Below are 16169 nucleotides of genomic sequence, written 5' to 3'. Positions count from 1 at the left end.
ACTTGTGCTGCCCTGATAGACCCAAGGGAGCCCTACAAACTGACATCAGCAACCTGGACTGCTGAGTTTTCTTTCCCAGGGAAAATGGAAAAAGGATGTGCCCAGGGGCCCCTGGCCCTGACTGCAAAAAATCCTTATATCGAAGGATGGACCCCACACCGAAGTTGTCCCCACCTCAAACTTGTGCTGCCCTGATAGACCCAAGGGAGCCCTACAAACTGACATCAGGAACCTGGACTGCTGAGTTTTCTTTCCCAGGGAAAATGGAAAAAGGATGTGCCCAGGGGCCCCTTGCCTGGACTGCAAAAAATCATTATATCGAAGGATGGAGCCCACACCGAAGTTGTCCCCACCTCAAACTTGTGCTGCCCTGATAGACCCAAGGGAGCCCTACAAACTGACATCAGGAACCTGGACTGCTGAGTTTTCTTTCCCAGGGAAAATGGAAAAAGGATGTGCCCAGGGGCCCCTGGCCCTGACTGCAAAAAATCCTTATATCGAAGGATGGACCCGAGACCGAAGTTGTCCCCACCTCAAACTTGTGCTGCCCTGATAGACCCAAGGGAGCCCTACAAACTGACATCAGGAACCTGGACTGCTGAGTTTTCTTTCCCAGGGAAAATGGAAAAAGCATGTGCCCAGGGGCCCCTGGCCTGGACTGCAAAAAATCATTATATCGAAGGATGGAGCCCACACAAAAGTTGTGCCCACCTCAAACTTGTGCTGCCCTGATAGACCCAAGGGAGCCCTACAAACTGACATCAGGAACCTGGACTGCTGAGTTTTCTTTCCCAGGGAAAATGGAAAAAGGATGTGCCCGGGGGCCCCTGGCCTGGACTGCAAAAAATCCTTATATCGAAGGATGGAGCCCACACGAAAGTTGTGCCCACCTCAAACTTGTGCTGCCCTGATAGACCCAAGGGAGCCCTACAAACTGACATCAGGAACCTGGACTGCTGAGTTTTCTTTCCCAGGGAAAATGGCCAAAGGATGTGCCCAGGGGCCCCTGGCACTGGGCAGGGACCTCACTGCAAAGAATCCTTATATCGAAGGATGGACCCCACACCGAAGTTGTCCCCACCTCAAACTTGTGCGGCCCTGATAGACCCAAGGGAGCCCTACAAACTGACATCAGGAACCTGGACTGCTGAGTTTTCTTTCCCAGGGAAAATGGAAAAAGGATGTGCCCAGGGGCCCCTGGCCCTGACTGCAAAGAATCCTTATATCGAAGGATGGACCCCACACCGAAGTTGTCCCCACCTCAAACTAGTGCTGCCCTGATAGACCCAAGGGAACCCTACAAACTGACATCAGGAAACTGGACTGCTGAGTTTTCTTTCCCAGGGAAAATGGAAAAAGGATGTGCCCAGGGTTCCCTGGCCCTGGGCTGGGGCCTCACTGCAAAAAAACCTTACATCGAAGGATGGACCCCAGACCGAAGTTGTCCCCACGTCAGACTTGTGCTGCCCTGATAGACCCAAGGGAGCCCTACAAACTGACATCAGGAACCTGGACTGCTGAGTTTTCTTTCCCAGGGAAAATGGAAAAAGGATGTGCCCAGGGGCCCCTAGCCCTGACTGCAAAAAATCCTTATATCGAAGGATGGAGCCCACACCGAAGTTGTCCCCTCCGCAAACTTGTGCTGCCCTGATAGACCCAAGGGAGCCCTACAAACTGACATCAGGAACCTGGACTGCTGAGTTTTCTTTCCCAGGGAAAGTGACCGAAGGATGTGCCCAGGGGCCCCTGGCCCTGACTGCAAAAAATCCTTATATCGAAGGATGGACCCCACACCGAAGTTGTCCCCACCTCAAACTTGTGCTGCCCTGATAGACCCAAGGGAGCCCTAAAAACTGACATCAGGAACCTGGACTGCTGAGTTTTCTTTCCCAGGGAAAATGGAAAAAGGATGTGCCCAGGGGCCCCTGGCCCTGGGCCCCGGGCCCTGACTGCAAAAAATCCATATATTGAAGGATGGACCCCACACCGAAGTTGTCCCCACCTCAAACTTGTGCTGCCCTGATAGACCCAAGGGAACCCTACAAATTGACATCAGGAACCTGGACTGCTGAGTTTTCTTTCCCAGGGAAAATGGAAAAAGGATGTGCCGAGGGGCCCCTGGCCCTGACTGCAAAAAATCCTTATATCGAAGGATGGACCCCACACCGAAGTTGTCCCCACCTCAAACTTGTGCTGCCCTGATAGACCCAAGGGAGCCCTACAAACTGACATCAGGAACCTGGACTGCTGAGTTTTCTTTCCCAGGGAAAATGGAAAAAGGATGTGCCCAGGGGCCCCTGGCCCTGACTGCAATAAATCCTTATATCGAAGGATGGACCCGAGACCGAAGTTGTCCCCACCTCAAACTTGTGCTGCCCTGATAGACCCAAGGGAGCCCTACAAACTGACATCAGGAACCTGGACTGCTGAGTTTTCTTTCCCAGGGAAAATGGAAAAAGGATGTGCCCAGGGGCCCCTGGCCCTGACTGCAAAAAATCCTTATATCGAAGGATGGACCCCACACCGAAGTTGTCCCCACCTCAAACTTGTGCTGCCCTGATAGACCCAAGGGAGCCCTACAAACTGACATCAGGAACCTGGACTGCTGAGTTTTCTTTCCCAGGGAAAATGGAAAAAGGATGTGCCCAGGGGCCTCACTGCAAAGAATCCTTATATCGAAGGATGGACCCCAGACCGAAGTTGTCCCCACCTCAAACTTGTGCTGCCCTTATAGACCCAAGGGAGCCCTACAAACTGACATCAGGAACCTGGACTGCTGAGTTTTCTTTCCCAGGGAAAATGGAAAAAGGATGTGCCCAGGGGCCCCTGACTGCAAAAAATCCTTATATCGAAGGATGGACCCCACACCGAAGATGTCCCCACCTCAAACTTGTGCTGCCCTGATAGACCCAAGGGAGCCCTACAAACTGACATCAGGAACCTGGACTGCTGAGTTTTCTTTCCCAGGGAAAATGGAAAAAGGATGTGCCCAGGGGCCCCTGGCCCTGACTGCAAAAAATCCTTATATCGAAGGATGGACCCCACACCGAAGTTGTCCCCACCTCAAACTTGTGCTGCCCTGATAGACCCAAGGGAGCCCTACAGACTGACATCAGGAACCTGGACTGCTGACTTTTCTTTCCCAGGGAAAATGGAAAAAGGATGTGCCCAGGGGCCCCTGGCACTGGGCTGGGGCCTCACTGCAAAGAATCCTTATATCGAAGGATGGACCCCACACCGAAGTTGTCCCCACCTCAAACTTGTGCTGCCCTGATAGACCCAAGGGAGCCCTACAAACTGACATCAGGAACCTGGACTGCTGAGTTTTCTTTCCCAGGGAAAATGGAAAAAGGATGTGCCCAGGGGCCCCTGACTGCAAAAAATCCTTATATCGAAGGATGGACCCCACACCGAAGATGTCCCCACCTCAAACTTGTGCTGCCCTGATAGACCCAAGGGAGCCCTACAAACTGACATCAGGAACCTGGACTGCTGAGTTTTCTTTCCCAGGGAAAATGGAAAAAGGAAGTGCCCAGGGGCCCCTGGCCCTGACTGCAAAAAATCCTTATATCGAAGGATGGACCCCACACCGAAGTTGTCCCCACCTCAAACTTGTGCTGCCCTGATAGACCCAAGGGAGCCCTACAAACTGACATCAGGAACCTGGACTGCTGAGTTTTCTTTCCCAGGGAAAATGGAAAAAGGATGTGCCCAGGGGCCCCTGGCGCTGGGCTGGGGCCTCACTGCAAAGAATCCTTATATCGAAGGATGGACCCCACACCGAAGTTGTCCCCACCTCAAACTTGTGCTGCCCTGATAGACCCAAGGGAGCCCTACAAACTGACATCAGGAACCTGGACTGCTGAGTTTTCTTTCCCAGGGAAAATGGAAAAAGGATGTGCCCAGGGGCCCCTGGCCCTGACTGCAAAGAATCCTTATATCGAAGGATGGACCTCACACCGAAGTTGTCCCCACCTCAAACTTGTGCTGCCCTGATAGACCCAAGGGAGCCCTACAAACTGACATCAGCAACCTGGACTGCTGAGTTTTCTTTCCCAGGGAAAATGGAAAAAGGATGTGCCCAGGGGCCCCTGGCCCTGACTGCAAAGAATCCTTATATCGAAGGATGGACCCCACACCAAAGATGTCCCCACCTCAAACTTGTGCTGCCCTGATAGACCCAAGGGAGCCCTACAAACTGACATCAGGAACCTGGACTGCTGAGTTTTCTTTCCCAGGGAAAATGGAAAAAGGATGTGCCCAGGGGCCCCTGGCCCTGGGCCCCGGGCCCTGACTGCAAAAAATCCATATATCGAAGGATGGACCCCACACCGAAATTGTCCCCACCTCAAACTTGTGCTGCCCTGATAGACCCAAGGGAACCCTACAAATTGACATCAGGAACCTGGACTGCTGAGTTTTCTTTCCCAGGGAAAATGGAAAAAGGATGTGCCGAGGGGCCTCTGGCCCTGACTGCAAAAAATCCTTATATCGAAGGATGGACCCCACACCGAAGTTGTCCCCACCTCAAACTTGTGCTGCCCTGATAGACCCAAGGGAGCCCTACAAACTGACATCAGGAACCTGGACTGCTGAGTTTTCTTTCCCAGGGAAAATGGAAAAAGGATGTGCCCAGGGGCCCCTGGCCCTGACTGCCATAAATCCTTATATCGAAGGATGGACCCGAGACCGAAGTTGTCCCCACCTCAAACTTGTGCTGCCCTGATAGACCCAAGGGAGCCCTACAAACTGACATCAGGAACCTGGACTGCTGAGTTTTCTTTCCCAGGGAAAATGGAAAAAGGATGTGCCCAGGGGCCCCTGGCCCTGACTGCAAAAAATCCTTATATCGAAGGATGGACCCCACACCGAAGTTGTCCCCACCTCAAACTTGTGCTGCCCTGATAGACCCAAGGGAGCCCTACAAACTGACATCAGGAACCTGGACTGCTGAGTTTTCTTTCCCAGGGAAAATGGAAAAAGGATGTGCCCAGGGGCCTCACTGCAAAGAATCCTTATATCGAAGGATGGACCCCAGACCGAAGTTGTCCCCACCTCAAACTTGTGCTGCCCTTATAGACCCAAGGGAGCCCTACAAACTGACATCAGGAACCTGGACTGCTGAGTTTTCTTTCCCAGGGAAAATGGAAAAAGGATGTGCCCAGGGGCCCCTGACTGCAAAAAATCCTTATATCGAAGGATGGACCCCACACCGAAGATGTCCCCACCTCAAACTTGTGCTGCCCTGATAGACCCAAGGGAGCCCTACAAACTGACATCAGGAACCTGGACTGCTGAGTTTTCTTTCCCAGGGAAAATGGAAAAAGGATGTGCCCAGGGGCCCCTGGCCCTGACTGCAAAAAATCCTTATATCGAAGGATGGACCCCACACCGAAGTTGTCCCCACCTCAAACTTGTGCTGCCCTGATAGACCCAAGGGAGCCCTACAGACTGACATCAGGAACCTGGACTGCTGACTTTTCTTTCCCAGGGAAAATGGAAAAAGGATGTGCCCAGGGGCCCCTGGCACTGGGCTGGGGCCTCACTGCAAAGAATCCTTATATCGAAGGATGGACCCCACACCGAAGTTGTCCCCACCTCAAACTTGTGCTGCCCTGATAGACCCAAGGGAGCCCTACAAACTGACATCAGGAACCTGGACTGCTGAGTTTTCTTTCCCAGGGAAAATGGAAAAAGGATGTGCCCAGGGGCCCCTGACTGCAAAAAATCCTTATATCGAAGGATGGACCCCACACCGAAGATGTCCCCACCTCAAACTTGTGCTGCCCTGATAGACCCAAGGGAGCCCTACAAACTGACATCAGGAACCTGGACTGCTGAGTTTTCTTTCCCAGGGAAAATGGAAAAAGGAAGTGCCCAGGGGCCCCTGGCCCTGACTGCAAAAAATCCTTATATCGAAGGATGGACCCCACACCGAAGTTGTCCCCACCTCAAACTTGTGCTGCCCTGATAGACCCAAGGGAGCCCTACAAACTGACATCAGGAACCTGGACTGCTGAGTTTTCTTTCCCAGGGAAAATGGAAAAAGGATGTGCCCAGGGGCCCCTGGCGCTGGGCTGGGGCCTCACTGCAAAGAATCCTTATATCGAAGGATGGACCCCACACCGAAGTTGTCCCCACCTCAAACTTGTGCTGCCCTGATAGACCCAAGGGAGCCCTACAAACTGACATCAGGAACCTGGACTGCTGAGTTTTCTTTCCCAGGGAAAATGGAAAAAGGATGTGCCCAGGGGCCCCTGGCCCTGACTGCAAAGAATCCTTATATCGAAGGATGGACCTCACACCGAAGTTGTCCCCACCTCAAACTTGTGCTGCCCTGATAGACCCAAGGGAGCCCTACAAACTGACATCAGCAACCTGGACTGCTGAGTTTTCTTTCCCAGGGAAAATGGAAAAAGGATGTGCCCAGGGGCCCCTGGCCCTGACTGCAAAGAATCCTTATATCGAAGGATGGACCCCACACCAAAGATGTCCCCACCTCAAACTTGTGCTGCCCTGATAGACCCAAGGGAGCCCTACAAACTGACATCAGGAACCTGGACTGCTGAGTTTTCTTTCCCAGGGAAAATGGAAAAAGCATGTGCCCAGGGGCCCCTGACTGCAAAAAATCCTTATATCGAAGGATGGACCCCACACCGAAGATGTCCCCACCTCAAACTTGTGCTGCCCTGATAGACCCAAGGGAGCCCTACAAACTGACATCAGGAACCTGGACTGCTGAGTTTTCTTTCCCAGGGAAAATGGAAAAAGGATGTGCCCAGGGGCCCCTGGACATGACTGCAAAAAATCCTTATATCGAAGGATGGACCCCACACCGAAGTTGTCCCCACCTCAAACTTGTGCTGCCCTGATAGACCCAAGGGAGCCCTACAAACTGACATCAGGAACCTGGACTGCTGAGTTTTCTTTCCCAGGGAAAATGGAAAAAGGAGGTGCCCAGGGGCCCCTGGCCCTGACTGCAATAAATCCTTATATCAAAGGATGGACCCCACACCGAAGTTGTCCCCACCTCAAACTTGTGCTGCCCTGATAGACCCAAGGGAGCCCTACAAACTGACATCAGGAACCTGGACTGCTGAGTTTTCTTTCCCAGGGAAAATGGAAAAAGGATGTGCCCAGGGGCCCCTGGCCCTGACTGCAAAGAATCCTTATATCGAAGGATGGACCTCACACCGAAGTTGTCCCCACCTCAAACTTGTGCTGCCCTGATAGACCCAAGGGAGCCCTACAAACTGACATCAGGAACCTGGATTGCTGAGTTTTCTTTCCCAGGGAAAATGGAAAAAGGATGTGCCCAGGGGCCCCTGGCCCTGACTGCAATAAATCCTTTTATCGAAGGATGGACCCCACACCGAAGTTGTCCCCACCTCAAACTTGTGCTGCCCTGATAGACCCAAGGGAGCCCTACAAACTGACATCAGGAACCTGGACTGCTGAGTTTTCTTTCCCAGGGAAAATGGAAAAAGGATGTGCCCAGGGGCCCCTGGCCCTGGGCCCCGGGCCCTGACTGCAAAAAATCCTTATATCGAAGGATGGACCCAACACGGAAGTTGTCCCCACCTCAAACTTGTGCTGCCCTGATAGACCCAAGGGAACCCTACAAATTGACATCAGGAACCTGGACTGCTGAGTTTTCTTTCCCAGGGAAAATGGAAAAAGGATGTGCCCAGGGGCCCCTGGCCCTGACTGCAAAAAATCCTTATATCGAAGGATGGACCCCACACCGAAGTTGTCCCCACCTCAAACTTGTGCTGCCCTGATAGACCCAAGGGAGCCCTACAAACTGACATCAGGAACCTGGACTGCTGAGTTTTCTTTCCCAGGGAAAATGGAAAAAGGATGTGCCCAGGGGCCCCTGGCGCTGGGCTGGGGCCTCACTGCAAAGAATCCTTATATCGAAGGATGGACCCCACACCGAAGTTGTCCCCACCTCAAACTTGTGCTGCCCTGATAGACCCAAGGGAGCCCTACAAACTGACATCAGGAACCTGGACTGCTGAGTTTTCTTTCCCAGGGAAAATGGGAAAAGGATGTGCCCAGGGGCCCCTGGCCCTGACTGCAAAAAATCCTTATATCGAAGGATGGACCCCACACCGAAGTTGTCCCCACCTCAAACTTGTGCTGCCCTGATAGACCCAAGGGAGCCCTACAAACTGACATCCGAACCTGGACTGCTGAGTTTTCTTTCCCAGGGAAAATGGAAAAAGGATGTGCCCAGGGGCCCCTGGCGCTGGGCTGGGACCGGACTGCAAAGAATCCTTATATCGAAGGATGGAGCCCAGACCAAAGTTGTCCCCACCTCAAACTTCTGCTGCCCTGATAGACCCAAGGGAGCCCTACAAACTGACATCAGGAACCTGGACTGCTGAGTTTTCTTTCCCAGGGAAAATGGGAAAAGGATGTGCCCAGGGGCCCCTGGCCCTGACTGCAAAAAATCCTTATATCGAAGGATGGACCCCACACCGAAGTTGTCCCCACCTCAAACTTGTGCTGCCCTGATAGACCCAAGGGAGCCCTACAAACTGACATCAGGAACCTGGACTGCTGAGTTTTCTTTCCCAGGGAAAATGGCCAAAGGATGTGCCCAGGGGCCCCTGGCCCTGACTGCAATAAATCCTTATATCGAAGGACGGAGCGCAGACCGAAGGTGTCCCCACCTCAAACTTGTGCTGCCCTGATAGACCCAAGGGAGCCCTACAAACTGACATCAGGAACCTGGACTGCTGAGTTTTCTTTCCCAGGGAAAATGGCCAAAGGGTGTGCCCAGGGGCCCCTGGCCTTGGGCTGGGCCCTGACTGCAAAGAATCCTTATATCGAAGGATGGAGCCCAGACCGAAATTCTCCCCATCTTAAACTTGTGCTGCCCTGATAGACCCAAGGGAGCCCTACAAACTGACATCAGGAACCTGGACTGCTGAGTTTTCTTTCCCAGGGAAAATGGGAAAAGGATGTGCCCAGGGGCCCCTGGCCCTCACTGCAAAAAATCCTTATATCGAAGGATGGACCCCACACCGAAGTTGTCCCCACCTCAAACTTGTGCTGCCCTGATAGACCCAAGGGAGCCCTACAAACTGACATCAGGAACCTGGACTGCTGAGTTTTCTTTCCCAGGGAAAATGGGAAAAGGATGTGCCCAGGGGCCCCTGGCCCTGACTGCAATAAATCCTTATATCGAAGGACGGAGCGCAGACCGAAGGTGTCCCCACCTCAAACTTGTGCTGCCCTGATAGACCCAAGGGAGCCCTACAAACTGACATCAGGAACCTGGACTGCTGAGTTTTCTTTCTCAGGGAAAATGGCCAAAGGGTGTGCCCAGGGGCCCCTGGCCTTGGGCTGGGCCCTGACTGCAAAGAATCCTTATATCGAAGGATGGAGCCCAGACCGAAATTCTCCCCATCTTAAACTTCGTGCCCTGATAGACCAAAGGGAGCCCTACAAACTGACATCAGGAACCTGGACTGCTGAGTTTTCTTTTCCAGAGAAAATGGCCAAAGGATGTGCCCTGTGGCCCCTGGTCCTGACTGCAAAGAATCCTTACATCGAAGGAGGGAGCCCAGATCGAAGTTGTCCCCAACTCAAACTTGTGCTGCCCTGATACACCCAAGGGAGCCCTACAAACTGACATCAGGAATCTGGGCTTCTGAATTTGCTTTCACTATGTAGATATCCCTCATTCATTGGCAGGGCCCTGCGATCCCCTTGGTTTTCAGGTCCCACGTTTCCTTTTGCTTCCTCAATGTCAAATCCTCACTGGATTTCCCTCATCTTGCATCTCCCACCCCCAAGTACTCAGGGATTTTTTTTCATGCCGAATACCTGTTTTAATCTGACAGTACAAAGCTTCGGCTTGATTTTTTCTGTGCTTGATTTCTCCTTGGGAAATCTGCCACCATATAACCCTAACCACAACCACTTTGCTTTGCTCAGAATTCACAACCTTCAGACCAGCATCATGGCACCTTACCCACTGGCCCTCCACTGGCACCTTCCCAAAGCATTCCAGTAATGCTCCACATTTTCAGTGGGCATCCTGTCTCGCCCTCATCCTGACCCTAAAAATACACCAAGGAATTCTAAAATAGCCATTAGGAAGGTATAACAATTCTCTAAAAGATGCCAGAGAAAGCCTTCAAAAATCCCCTAATAGCCCTGCAAAAAAAAACACTCAAGGAAGCCTGCTCTGCCTCCAAACCCCTTCCTGTTGCCCTCTAGCCCACAGATGTCATCCCTACCTTTTCGCAGCGGGTCCTGTTGTCCTCTGAGGGTTCTGGCGTTGTCCTGGTGCGAGGGTCGCTGCCCTGTCCCACTGGGAGGCTTCCGGTGTGGTCTCGCTGTCAGGCTTGCTGTGCTGTGCTGCTGTTGTTAGGGGTGAAAAGGGAAAAGGCTGCTTAGGGTGAGGTTAGGGCTGGGTGAGGGGTGCTGCACCTGTACCCTAACTTGCCTCCTAAGCTGTACGCTGTAGCCCTGATCCCCACTGGACTGTCCAGCCCTCAGACCCTCTCCCTTCACCCCTGACCCCTCCCTCAGCCCCCCAGCCCTCAGGCTCTGGCTGTCACCCTCGAACCCCCCTTTGCCCCTCAAGCCCCCTCTCCTCTGCTCCTCAGCCCCCAGCTTCTCTGTGTCACCCTCCAGCTGCCCCTGCCCCCCTCAGCATCTCTCTGTGTCACCCACTGTCCCCTCCCCTGTTCCTCCCTCAGCTCCCAGCCTCTGTCACCCTCAAGCTGTCCCTCAGCCTCTATGCCATGAAAAGACCCTAAAAAACCCACAAAAATGCCCTAAAAAAACCCTCATCTTCAAAATGTCTTTAAACCCCGACAAAAACATGAAAATAGCCTCAGAATGCCCTTAAAATACAATAAAAATACTCTACTTTAAAAAGCCCCTAAAACACCCCTAAAAACCCCCAAAGAACGTTTAAAAAATATCTCTAAATATTCCTAGAAGAGCTCTAAAAATAGCCCCAAAATCCTTAAAACACATTGATGAGACCCTAAAGAAACACCGCAGCGAGGGAGGCTGGAAGATGCGAAGCCGCGCTCCCGGCCCCGGGCGCAGCGCGGCTCCGGCAGGAAAGCGGCTCCTCCGGCAGGAAGAGGCGGCGCCAGGCCAGGAGACCCCCGCCCGCTGCCCCCGGCCCGGCGGGGCCGGCACCGGGCCCGGGGGGCCCCGGCGGCGCCCGAGCCCCGCGCCCGGAGCGGACGGAGCGGCGGCACCGGCGCGGCGCCCGCGCCGCCTCCCCCGCCCGCCGGCCCGGCCAAAGCTCCGCTCGGCTCCGCACGGCTCGCACCGGCGCGGCTCCGGCGGGCCCGCGGCAGCCCAGCCGCGCCCAGCTCCCCTTCCGCCCCGGCCAGCCCCGGCACTGCCGGCAGGGCTCCGCGCCGGACCCTTCGCTGCCGGGCCGGGGGCAGAAGAAGCGCCCCGAATGCAGCGGCACAGCCCGATCCCCGCCCTGCCAGCGCTGCCACGGCTGCAGCTCCCTTCCTCTGAAGCCCCGACACTGATGCCACACCCCGGCGCTCACCTCACCCTAACAAGGGAAAAGAAATGTAGGCTTCCCTTCAATCGTGTCCCCTAGAAGAGAAGAAAAGAAGCAGCTTTCCTCAAATGATGGCAAAAGGGAGAATTTTACCTCAATCCAAACCCCTTAAAAGGTGGGACCACAGGACTGCCCCCTCCAATTCAACCCCAGGATGACGAAATTTCAAAGGGAAAGGAGAAAAGTCCCCGCTATAAAGGCACAGCACCGGCTCACCTGCTTGGCTGCTGCTTCTCGGCACAAAGGTTTGTCCCTGGGCTCCTCCTTTGAGCAATGCTCCACGTATCCAAGTGTGTATCCAGGTGATCCCCCGGACCCTGTCCAAAGCGCCCACCGTCCTTCCAGGAGACAGCCCCACGAGCCCCCCACAAACTCCTCTTCTCCAGCAGCTCTGTGCAAAACCCGGCTGAGGCAAAGCCTCACCCTTAAATAACCTCCCCCCGGCAGGACACGCCCCTCCTCCTCATCAACTTAACAGCTCGCACCTGCTGCTGTTGCCACTCTCCAACAGCGTCTCTTGGTCTCTCCCTCTCCAGCACACAGCCCACTTCTCACAGACACAGATCCAACAGAAATCTGCTACAGGTGTTGGCTTTTCTTAATCCACCTGGTTACATGATTAAAACACATACATGCATTGATGGTCATTGAGAGAAAGCTTTCCCCTGGAGAAAACAGTCCTTTTGCCGGCACACTTTGATACACCTTCGGAAAAAGCAGAATCTGCACCAACTCCTAAGACCCCTGCCGAGGAACCCAGCCCTGCCTGGGACACCCAAAGCAGCAGACCTTGAAAAAGGAGGGGAAAAGTGAAGCTTGGAGTGGAAAAAGAGGATAGAACTACAGCAGCCTTTAAAAATGCCTGCACAGAGCAATAGTGGGAACCAGACACATTTATTCTTTCCTTGCTTTCTGTGATGACATAAATAGGAAGTAAGAACACGTTAAACAAAAGGCAGAGCTAGGATTTTACAGGTCTTCATTTTGGCAGCCTGCATGACAAACACCTCTTCCAGGACTGCGATGCCTTTTGGGGAATGGCAGAGAACGGAGGCAAAAGGTGCCGGGAGCCCTTTCTGTTCCCTTCAGCCCCTGCAGCCCCTCCGGTGCTTTCAGGGCACTCTCTTGGTTTGTTCCTAGAGAAAAAGGCTAGGGCATGATTTTCAAAACTACTGCCCGTCCCCAGTCAGAGTTTCCTACATTCCTGGGTACAAATGAGTGGATGGAGGGAGTGGATGGATGCTGTCCAGCAGTGTCCCCAGGGGCATCTGGAGTGTTCACACTGCTGAGCTGAGAAAAACTCACAAAACCCAGCCCAGGGGCCTGTGATCCTCCACCCACCCGGGGGAACTCCGGGTGCTGTAAACAGAGGCCACAGCACACACCAGGCTCTGCTGTGCCCGGTGAGGAGTCTCTGTATGAGCCCTGAGCCCTGGCATCGCCTCCCAAACACCACAGAGACCTCTTGTGCCATCAGAGAAAAGCCCTGGAGCAAACGTGTGTCCCCAGCACGATCAACAAGAGATGCAGAATTACCTCCTCAATAAAAACACTGTTTCTGATGGAAATGTTACCTCTGTCAACTGTGAGGATTTTATAGGAATACTGGCTCAAGAATTCAGTGACTTCAGGGATTCCATACCACAGGTTCCTGGGACTGCTTGGGCATCCAGAGCCTATAGTATTGGTTAAACTGGTAGAGCTGAGGATACTTATCAGCTTTGTCACAGAGCTGGAACGTCACGCAGGGAGCAAGGGGTTCTCTCGGAGAGTGCAGCAGGCCAGTGAAAACAGCACCAAGGTCCTCCACGACGTCTGCTCCTAGAAAAGCCAAATAAATTAAACTATTGACATGAGCACGGACACTGGGGCAACCTTCCTTACTTTGGGCCTTGCCAGCAGCCCACAGAGCCTCACGCAGAAAAGAACTGATCGAGATCAAAAAGTGTTCCTAGTGACCTAGACAGGTGCTCCTGGCCGGTGAGGTACCTGAAAAACCCTCCAGACATCATCAGCTCTTGCTTAAGCAAATAATCCACCTTCACCGTGTTGTGCCAAAAACACGCCCGGCCCTTAACAGGGAGAGACCCTGCCAAGCACCGCCTCAGAGAAGAACCGAGCTGTACTGGGGGGACACACCCAGCCAACGTGTACGAGTTAAACAGAATTTTCTCTCAGAACTGGGACTTTCAGCACCCCCCAGGTGCTACTCGACTGCCACATACACACAGAGGGCTTCGTGAGGTGCTCTGGGGTTGGCCAGTCCTGCTCCAAGCCCTGCTGATGCCCCGGTGGTTTTAAGGATGTCCTCAAGGAGGTGGTAGAACCTCACAGTGTTTGCCCCTGGAGCTTAATTTCTGAAGTTTTCCTTGGGAAACGCACCCACTTCCTACTTAACAAGGCAGTCCCCTCTCCCTGCTCTCAGGAAGAGCTGCCCACAGGCACGGGAACCACCTTCCTCTCCTGATCGCCACGCTCTGCCCTTAAAACGCTGTTACTGAGGCCAGCTACTTCCACACCAAGACTGTCCATGCAGGGACAGTGTCCCTTCTCTTCAGGGTCAGGGAAAAAGGGCAGAAGCACCTACAGAGCTTCAATGCCCCTCCTGAGCACAAAGCACCGTGAATCTGCACCTCCTGCTGCTTGCAGGGAAGATAATAAAATGCCTCAAGGTAAAAAATGATAAATGGTAAAAAATTATTACAAGAGGGTAGAAGTGATGCTGCTTTCACTCCACTGCTAGAAATGACACATAAAACATAAAAAAAAACCCTGTACCTGTTCCATTTTCAGACTGAAACAACAGCATATTCCTGGCTGCTCATGCAGCAGGGACAACAGCACTGAAGGGAAATGTTTGGATAATCACGTCTTCATTTAAAGAGAACCCAATTCCTTCATCTAAGCCATCACTGCCCTCCATCAGAACAGCCAGCACATCCACGACATCTAATAAGCGAAGGAAAAAATGTAAGCAGAGGATCCAGACTTACTGGGAAAACAACAGAGGTAGAATGCAACATTCCAGGAACACAAGGTAGCTTTTTAGTCACAAAAAAAAAGAAAGAAAAAAAAAAACACCCAAAAAAAACTAAAAAAAAAAAAACCACCAAAAAACAAAAAACCCCAAAAAACCCCAAAGGCACATTTGCCAGGCAATACAATGTTAGGGGCAGCACAAAAATCACAGCTGTACTTCACTCTGCCTTTCAAAGCTGCTGTCCAGCACAGGTTGCCCACAGAAGCTGTGGCTGCCCCCGGATCCCTGGAAGTGTCCAAGGCCAGGCTGGACAGGGCTTGGAGCACCCTGGCATGGTGGAAGGTGTCCCTGCCCATGGCAGGGGTGGAACGGGACGAGCTTTAAATAAAGGTGCCTTCCCATCCAAACCCTTCTGGGATTCCACGATTCTGTGAGCAGCCCCAGGCAGAAGGGCTAAATTTCCATTGTGGTTCGGAAATGCTGCTGCAAGAGCACAAACAGATTTCAAATACTGTTCAAGTGGCACAACCACATCAAAAATTACGTCTGGGGGTAAAGTGGCAACTCTGCAATTCCAGCCTCTGATACCAAGGACACATGGAGGGCTGAATCCAGGGGGCGTTCGGGGTCCGAGTCGGGGTCGTCTTCATGAGCCACCAGCCTGGGGACCCAAAAATCGGGGGGAACCCCGAATTGGGGGGGGACCCAAAATTGGGGGGGTCCTGGGGGGCTCTGGAAGGTCTTTGCAGCATCCCAGGAGGAATTTTGGGAGTCCCAAGGGGGGGTTTGGGGAGTCATGAAGGGAATTTAGGGGGTCTCAGAGAGTTTTTGGGGGGTCCCAGGAGGAATTTTGGGGACCCTGATGGGAATTTTGGGGATCCCAGGGGGTGTTTTGAGGTCCTGGAGAGCTTTTTGGGGGGGTCTCAGGGAGTTTTTGGGGTCCCAGGAGGAATTTCAGGGGTCCTAAAGAGAAATTTGGAGGTCCCAGAAGGTGTTTTGGGGTGACAAATAGAATTTTGGGGGTTCAAGGGGTGTTTTGGGGTCCCGAAGGGAATTTTGGGGGTCCCAGTGGGGTTTTGGGGGTCCTGAAGGGAATTTTGGGCGTCCCAGGGGGGGTTTTGGAGTCCTGGGGAGAATTTTGGGTATCTCAAGAGGTTTTTGGGAGGAATTTTGGGGTCCCAAAGAGAATTTTGTGGGTCCTGGGGAGGGTTTGGGTCCTGAAGTAGAATTTTGGGGGTCCCAGGAAGTTTTGGGGGGTCCCAGGAGGAATTTCAGGGACCCTGATAGGAATTTTGGGGGTCCCAGCGGGGGTTTTGGAGTCCCAAAGGGAATTTTGGCCAACCCAGGGGGAGTTTTGGAGTCCTGGGGAGAATTTTGAGGGTCTCAGGGGGTTTTTGGGTGGAATTTTGGGGGTCCCGAGTGGAATTTTGTGGGTCCTGGGGAGGGTTTGGGGTTCTGAAGGGAATTTTGGGGGTTTCTGGGAGTTTTTTGGGGGTTCCAGTAGGAATTTTGAGGTCCTGAAGGGAAATTTGGGGGTCCCAGGGGGGGTTTTGGGGTCCCAAAGGGAATTTTGGAAGTCCCAGGGGGGATTTTGGGGTCCTGGAGAGGTTTTTGGGTGTCCCAGGGGGCCTT

At 53.2% G+C, this 16169-nt stretch overlaps 1 long non-coding RNA gene across 1 annotated transcript; it reads right to left on the bottom strand.

Annotated features, from left to right (window-relative positions):
• Nucleotides 1-9593: 9593 nt before the first annotated feature.
• Nucleotides 9594-15798, bottom strand: LOC146765961 (uncharacterized). Its single transcript, XR_014958761.1, has 6 exons — nt 14336-15798; nt 13132-13378; nt 12043-12164; nt 11774-11874; nt 11543-11592; nt 9594-10377 (listed from the first exon to the last, which is right to left on the bottom strand). It is a non-coding gene; the product is annotated as an uncharacterized LOC146765961 (long non-coding RNA).
• Between the last annotated feature and the right edge of the window lie 371 nt (nt 15799-16169).

This window comes from Lonchura striata, chromosome 16 (assembly GCF_050655825.1).
Source record: "Lonchura striata isolate lonStrDom1 chromosome 16, ASM5065582v1, whole genome shotgun sequence".
Taxonomy (NCBI): domain Eukaryota; kingdom Metazoa; phylum Chordata; class Aves; order Passeriformes; family Estrildidae; genus Lonchura; species Lonchura striata.
Note: the sequence above shows the minus strand (reverse complement) of the source record. Positions and strands in the feature narration are given on the sequence as shown.